Source organism: Tachyglossus aculeatus, chromosome 12 (genome assembly GCF_015852505.1).
Source record: "Tachyglossus aculeatus isolate mTacAcu1 chromosome 12, mTacAcu1.pri, whole genome shotgun sequence".
NCBI lineage: Eukaryota > Metazoa > Chordata > Mammalia > Monotremata > Tachyglossidae > Tachyglossus > Tachyglossus aculeatus.
Window position 1 is genome coordinate 20,501,215 of NC_052077.1, and position 8,550 is coordinate 20,509,764.

General features: G+C 40.3%; 1 long non-coding RNA gene across 1 annotated transcript in view; it reads left to right on the plus strand.

The window, feature by feature from the left end:
* Positions 1–4,754, plus strand: part of LOC119935833 — a 90,040-nt gene extending 85,286 nt beyond the window's left edge. Inside the window, exon 4 of the long non-coding RNA XR_005453456.1 lies at positions 4,651–4,754. This is a non-coding gene — a long non-coding RNA (uncharacterized LOC119935833). The remainder of the gene's footprint in view (positions 1–4,650) is intronic.
* The last annotated feature ends 3,796 nt before the right edge of the window (positions 4,755–8,550 follow it).

The window sequence follows — 8,550 nt, forward strand, 5'->3', positions numbered from 1 at the left end:
AAATGCTTCTTTACACAGTGGATTCTAAACATCTGGAATCCTTTACCACAGGAAATTATGCAACCAGAAAACACCGATAGGTTCCAAACAATTTAGGGTAAATTTATGTAGGAGAAATATACAGATGTATGCTTTATTCAGATGTATTTATGAAAAGTAAATTTATAGACTAGAACTAGTGTGGCCTAATGGGTAGATCACGGGCCTAAGTGTCAAAAGAACCTGGGTTTTAATCCCAGTTCCTCCTTTTGGGGAGGTCACTTAAATTCTCTGTGCCTCAGTTGCCTCATCTGTAAAATGGAGTCTGACTGTGAGCCCCATCTGGGATATGGACTGTGTCCAACATGATTAGCAAGTATCTACCCCAGCACTTAGTACAGTGCCCTAACAGAATCATTTTTTTTAAGTCGGTAATGAGTTACCAGAGAGAAAAGTTAGGGATGAGGATGGTTATTGAGGAGGGGAACCAATTTTCTGATCCTTCAAGCACACTCTGTTTTCACTATCAGAAGCAGAATGTTGGGCTGGGTGGATCAGTGGTCTGTTCTAGTTGGCATTAGGTTTTTATATTCCCAAAAGATTCCATCTAAATCATGATCATAATGTGTATATATAAAGGAAAAGGCTGTAGTGGAAATTTGGCAGCAGAGTTAGCTTTAAAAAAAGAAACTACTTTTAACAAAATGAAAAGGAATTAAATGACACCATTTCAGTGCTAAAAAGGAACCAGCACCATCTTTCTTAATCCTATAAGGTGTTGGTTTTCTCCCGAGTACACCTGCAGTCAATCAGCACAAAGTCACATTTCCTCAATGTCAGGGACTGAACACCACAGAACTTCTAGAGGTGAAATTTCAGTTGAGGTAGGGAAAGTTCTATTCAAAATCAACCAAGATTATAGTCTTCAGTTATCTGTTCATTTTTGCGTAAACAGTCTGGTCACTATTCCAACAGGGTTCCTTCGGGTTCTTTAGATGACTTACGGTGACGTTGCATTTTCACAGTACTCTAGATACGTAGCCTGTTTTAGATCTATTTTTCATGACAGGATATCTTTTTCTCTCCGCAGCTGTTTCCAAATAGTGCTAAGAAAGGTGCTTTGTGATAGAGAAGGGTTTTTTTTTTTACTTGTTTCCCTTTTATGGCTTGCCCTAGGGTAAACACTGTACACTGCATTTACACACAGCATGAGATTTGATTTTTTTTAGAAATTATACTTACATTTGATGGTGATTATTATATTTGTTATTGCTTACTATGTATCCAGCACTGTTGTAAGTTAATCAGGTCAGGCCCAGTCCCTGGCCAACATGGGGTTTACAGTCTAAGTAGGTGGGGGAATGGATATTGAATAAGGAAATTGAGGCACAGACTTGCCCAAGGTCACACAGCAGGCAAGTGGGAAATCAGGATTAGAACCCAAGCCCACTGGCTCCCAGGCCCATACTCTTTCTACTAGGCCACACTGCTCCTTTCTGTCAGTTATGTATGAGAGTTATCAGTCATCTTCAAGATGGATATGCTTATATCAGTTCCAGAATCTTGTACTAGGGGCCCTCTATTTTGGAAAGTACAGTACTGTGTATTACATGGAAACTGTAAGAGGGCAGTTATTCTTGATACAGTCTTCTATACTGTAAATCTGCTCAACATCTTGGTAAGAAGTACTATTCTTTTGTTCAAGCTGGAAAACAATTCACATAGGTATAGAGCAAAGGCAAATAAACAGACTAAATATATATTGCTTTTATTACTTTTGAAACTTGTCTAAAGATGCAGTAGCTCCCAGCTTCCAAGTTACTGTGTTGCTACAATTCACAGGATGCTCCATCTCATATTTTATTTAACTAGGAATATGAGGGAATTAAGGACAATGCTTGGGGACTCCCCAAATGTAGTGTTTCTTTTTGGCCTCTCACTGGAAGTGGGGGCATGATGACAACTTTATAATAGTAGCTCTTATTAAGGGCCATCTATTTTTTAAAAATAATCTATACCAGGAATTACTCCCAAAGATCCAGGCACACTTTAATCAAGAAGCATGAATTTAAAAGCAAACAAAATGCAAAAAAAAAGCCCCTCACATAAAAAAAAAAAAACATGTTCATGGACCTGAGCTATTGGGAAATTCAAAAGTCAGCTCACATGAGAGAGTTTATCTCTGAATGATCTAGGATATGTCCCTTTGCCCTCAGAAAAATGACTGTAGAATCCTGAAGGCAACCAATTCATGTATTTACTTTGCTTATAGATGGGAATGTGGAAATCATGCTACCAGCTCTAGCATAGTTACCAAATAGTTTACTCTCCAAGCACTACGCACAGTAAGGGCTCAATAAATAGCATTGATTATCCCGTTATCAGCATTTTGATATGTGTTTTTTGCAGCAATGGAAGCAATTCCTATTTATGAGCACGAGGATGCATTTCACGTTCACTGTGTCACCTGCTTATAGTAGCATTCATTCATATTTATGAGCACTAACTGTGTGCAGAGCACTGTCTAAATGCTTGGAAAGTACAATTCAGCAATAAAGAGAGACAATCCCTGCCCACATCGGGGTTACAGTCTAGAAGAGGGTATCAATATAAATAATAGAATTATATATAAATATATATATACACATAAGTGCTGTGGGGCAGGGAGGAGGAAGCAAAGCAACGGGAGCGAGTCGAGGTGATGCTGAAGGGAGGAGCAGCTGAGGAAAAGGGAGGCTTATAATAATAATAATAGCATTTATTAAGTGCTTACTATGTGCAAAGCACTGTTCTAAGCGCTGGGATACAAGGTAATCAAGTTGTCCCACGTGGGCCTCACAGACTTAATCCCCATTTTACAGATGAGGTAACTGAGGCACAGAGAAGTCAAGTGACTTGCCCAAAGTCACAAAGCCGACAAGTGGCGGAGCTGGGATTCGAACCCATGAACTCTGACTCCGAAGCCCGGGCTCTTTCCACTGAGCTGCGCTGTTACTCATATGTCTATATCTGCAATGCCTATTTTCCCTAGATATATTATTGTGCTATGCTTTTATATCATTAGAATGTGCTCACCTCAGCTATGAAATTAAGTTCACAGTATATTTTTCAAAGATTATTGAAAATACAATGCAATGAAGACACGTGTCTATGATTAAAATTCATTTATGTAATACTATCATGTATAGAAGTTGCCATGCTATTATGAACATAATAATAAGACATAAATGATGGAATGAGGTCAAAATCAGATGTTCAGGAAAATCCAGAAAAAAATTGTTCCTTTAGATATGGGCAGTTTTGACAGATTCCAGGTATTTGGAAAATCAAATCAAATATCCATTTTCCATTCATATCACAAGCTTTCCCACAAACGTGCCTTTTCAGTCCCGATGGATTTTTTATTTTCCTGTGGGAACACCTACATCTTCTCTGAGAATCACCACTAACTTGGGAGAAAATATATCCAGAAAACTCTTTTTCCAACACGCAAAAAATTTTAAATTATGCATTTCAACTTATAGACAGGATCATGGGACCTGACAATATTCAGCCTGGAGGGACCAGCCTGTCTTTATTAGAGTCTCCTCAGTAGGGGTTGAGAAGTGTTAGGGTGGCATTGGTGAAGAAAAGCCTTGGAAATTGTGAGTGAGGACCAGTGAGCGAAAGTCTAGGCCTGAACTGGGGCTGGACAGAGGGAATCCAAATAAGGAAGAAGGGGAAAAAGAGGAGAGGAAGGGAAAACCTTCTTCTTCTTTTTTAACTCCTGGCCCATCCTTTTATGCCTACAGATACCTACCTACACAAACATTCTCTCCACACTTCCTCTTGCTCTGAGTTTCAGAAACCCAGTATCTGGGAGCAGATTACATTTCGTTTTGCCGCAACCTGGTGAGGCCAATCTTTTGCTTTAAGACAAAGAATCAATCAATGTTATGTATTGTTTGCTGTGTGTGGAGCACTGTATTAGGCAATTGGGATAGTAAACTAGATTAGGTAGACACCATCCTTGCCTTCCAGGACCTTCCAACCTAACAGGAATGTGCCAAAACTGAGTTCCACTAAACTAACTTTTACGTAACATAGACGTTAATCAATGTCTGCTCTACTTCAGGGGTTCTTGTGACCCCAGCTGGGGCAGGGTAGCTAGGGTTCGAGGAAGTTTTCTAGCAATCAAATCAGAAGTTCCATGAGTGATTATGCTGAACTATTACTAGGTTGGCAGAGTGTCATTCATACCAGCTGCACAGCACTGTGGTATTCCATTCGGTGGAACCAGAAGGAAAAGGGCAGAGTCTGGCTGCTTCATTTCTTATCTGAGGTCATGTGTCAAACTTTCATATTTAAATACCATTTATTTAACAAAAAAAAAACTTAGAGCAAAATAAACTCTGAAGACTTTGAGTTATTTGCCTTGGGGAAAACTATTAGCAGAATGCCAAGAACTTCTTTTGATAATTTTTATCAAAAACTAACAGACAGGTTCCATACATCAACCTCTGCAAATTCCCCCACTCCAGTCCTGGATGACTAAGGAAGGATTTTAAGTGGTGCCATGTTTTGTAATAATGACCTGTTAAAGTCTCGTGTTCAGTAATAATGACCTGATAATTTACTCGTTCACTTAAGAAGTCATCATTCACTGTTTTCACTGATTCATTCATTTATTAGGTGTATCTGTTGCCAGATCTCCATGAGTTGGATTCCTTGGTGTCTTTGGAATTTGCAAGGATGCCCCTCTGTGCATGCAAGAACCAAAGGAACGAGAAAACAGATTTACCTTCAACAGTAAGATCTCATTTTTTTTCTCCACACACTCCTAATCAACAGGGAATGAAAGAAGGAGGAAAGGAGTCATGTTGGAGCCAGTGCAGTTCCTAGCTATTCAGCTGCTAAACAGAGGCAATTTATTAGTAAATCCAGCTTAACAGTTGTCAGTTAGCTGATAATTTGCATTCCTAATACTGCTACTTGCAGTCTTCATTATTCACCCGGACCTTCACAATCTTGGGGCACTTATGTGATTTGGAGTATTTAACCTCTTGGATCAAGTGAAGTGAAGCACTGAATTTTAATCAGGAGAAAAGAAATCTTGGCAGAATGGGACTTGCTGAAGGGAGAGGCGGTTTGCGGGGGAGGCAGGGGAGAAGGAGAGCTGCAGATACAGTTGTATGAAATCCCTGCTTCTTTTCTACTAATGGTCTGTACTGGGAACTATTTTTCAGCTATATCATTTGATGGTAATACGGGTCCCTGGGGCTGAAGACTGCATAGGATTTGTATTTTGGAGTAGGTGGAAATCCTAGTGTCATAGAAAGTATGTTACTTAAAGGTATGGGGCAGTTTGCTCTTTACAATCAAGTTGAAAGTTTCAACTAAATCTCTGATGAAAATTCCACCTCCTCCACCACTTGGCATTAGTCTCAAGTCACTTTTTTGCACAAGAAAAGTGTTTAAAATCTACTATTCCCCAATTCATGAAACTCTGGAATACAGCTGAGATTAACATACAATCAAATTGTAGGAATTAATTGTCTTTACCATGTCAAAAGAGGGTTTGGAAAATGAGACTTTGAAAAGAAAAAGGATGGACTGAAAGAATATCTATAAAACATTGAACCCAGACTTGGGAACTGGTTTAACCTTGGCAAAATGGTGTGGGTAATATGTCATAGCAAGAGGCATTTCTACTGAGGCATTTCTACTGAGAAGCAGCGTGGCTCAATTGAAAGAGCCCGGGCTTGGGAGTCAGAGGTCATGGGTTCTAATCCTGACTCCGCCACTTGTCAACTGTGTGACTCTGGGCAAGTCACTTACCTTCTCCGTGCCTCAGTTCCCTCATCTGTAAAATGGGGATTAAGACTGTGAGCCCCATGTGGGACAACCTGGTTTACCTTGTATCCCCCATCCCAGCACTTAGAACAGTGCTTGGCACATAGTAAGTGCTTAACAAATACCATCATTATTATTATTACCTACAATATGCATTACCTGTTATGTAAATCACTGTTTACAGGTTGCACATCCTCTGGGGGCTAAGGTTGGAATTTTGAGGGGGTTTGTTTGCTTTTTTTGTTGCTGGGGTTTCAATAAGTAACAGACTCAAAATCAGTTAAACCTAGGGAAGCAATGCTAACTTTGTCAGAATTCTCTTCGCTTTCTTCATCCCCTCTTTGAGTCCTCTCATATTGTTCATTTAAACCCACAGGCTGTATAGCCTTGCCCAGCAGGACTTGCCAGATGCCTGGGAGCTTGAGGGAGCCTATATTTTCCATGGCTTCCAGACCCTGTCTTAACTATCTCTTCGTAATGCCTTCAGAATGGCCCTCTCCTCCAAAAACTTTGCCCCTGAGAGTCCTGTTCTTTGAAAATTCAACCCATTTTGAACGGAATCTGGCTGGTGATGAGAGGACACCCTTTTAGGGACTTCTAAAGGTACTGAGGGAAAACGTAGGGGGCCTTCTCCATGAACAGAAATGCTATTGCCAGGAAACTAATCCTACATCAGGTGCACATTCTGGGCAGCTGAACTGAACCTCAATTTCCTCATCTGTGAAATGGGGCCACCATTCATCGAATCCAAGCTACCAGTGATACTTTATTTGGCCCTTTTGTCACACATGTACTAATTAATTGGAGTCACTTGGAGCAGAGTAACCAAGAGAACCATATAGAAATGGGACCAGAACAGCATCTAAAGTTAACTAAGGTCTGACAGATCTGTAGTTCATACAAAAAAAAAAAAACTATCTAACCCCTGTAATACAATGTCTAAGTCTTCAGTTCCTTGCCTCTTGTATTTATTGATGATGATTTTACAGAGCTTGGGATGGGTTGGAGAAGATTTTCCATCACCTCAAGTGGTGCAGCAGAATAAGGAAGATAAAAGAATGGGATCACTATTGTAGTTTTGCTCGGTATTAAGAAAATGAGTCTTCTGACACCTGTCCTCAAGTTAGCATTCATGAATGGGGTAAGAGACGATCTTCTCACTATTTTCTTACTTCACAAGACTTTTAAACGGTTCCAACTTTTAAGAGCAAATTTTTAGCAGCTTAAAATATTTCCAGGAATTCAAAAATCAGTGAACCTTATACAATTGTAATGGCAGGTTTTGGCTGTTACGTCCCTTTTTATATTTCTTTTTTTCTTTATGGTCTCAGAACAGTGCTTGACACGTAGTAAACTCTGAACAAAGTGCTAGGGTAGTTACAAGTCAGTCAGGTCGGACACAGTCCCTGTCTCACTTGGAGTTCACAGTCTAAGAGGGAGGGATAATTGAAATCTTACTTTATGGTTGAGGGAGCTGAAGCACAGAGAAGTTGTGTCTTGTGTCACACAGCAGGCAACTGGCAGAGGTCCTTTGACTCCCAGTCTCTTACTTTTTCCACTAGGCCATGATGCTTCACAGCCGGGTCACTTGTTACCACTAGCACTGGGGTGCAAGAACTTCTGTAGAATTACTGCTCAGTAAATACTTCAGCTGTGAAATATACTTCCTACTGTGCTTAAAGAACAAATTCAGTTTGACAGTGTTTCCTGCTCTAAAAGGACTTACAGGATGGGTGTCTACTTGTTCAGAGAAACCAAGCCAAACTGTGTCTTTCACCAATAAAAGATACCGTAGCAACAGTCTTAAGTTCAGTGTTGTGCGGAGCAGAATCTTGATACAAAGGGTCAAATTACCTGTTCTCTAAGGTGTGCCACCTTCTAGCTACAATAGCTGTTTGGACACTCTTTATAACATTTTTTTCCCCGAATCCTCTCCTCCCACCCCATGAGTATGCTATTAAGGGATCTCAAGCTGTGGTTTTCCAAGGAATATGGAGATACCTGACGTTCCCCAAGGATGTTCTCCTGCGCTCTCTGCAATTCTAATCATGTTTCCTGCAAGTGAAGGAGAGGAAACCCTGTGATTAGTTACGCTCACATAATGCAATGCCTGATTGCTAGTGCTATTCCCTCTACCCTTTGCATCCCTGAGGGCTTGTTTTGCCTCTTAATGCTTCATAAATTATTTTCACTGCAGGGTCATCAGAGGGAGAGTAAGAGCAAGATATAGGGAGGGAGAGAGAAGAGGGAAAGAGAAGAGAGTGAGAGAAAGTGTGTCCCAGACAAGGTGACATAATTGCTTTCCTTGCAAAATGAACACCAATTGATAGCCTAGTGACTAGAGTAGGTTTTTGGGTTTTTTAATGGTTTTTGTCAAGCACTTAGTGCCAGGCACTGTATTAAGCACTGTGGTAGGCACAAGATAATTGGGGTGGACACAATCACTGTCCCACAGAAGGGCTTTCAGTCTTAATCCCCTTTCTGATATGGTAACTGAGGCTCAGAGATGTTAAGTGACTTGCCTAAGGTCCCACAGCAGACAAAGTGCCAGAGATGAGATTAGAAACCAGGTCCTCTGAGTCCCAGGCCTGTGCTGTTTCCTCTAGGCCACACTTTAAAAATATTCAATAACAGATTCCTATTGTCTAAAGTAAAATGAAGAAAAACAGCACAAAACTTTCATTTGGCTATGGGCAGGGAAAGTGTCTGCTAATTCTATTGTATTGTAATAATAATAAT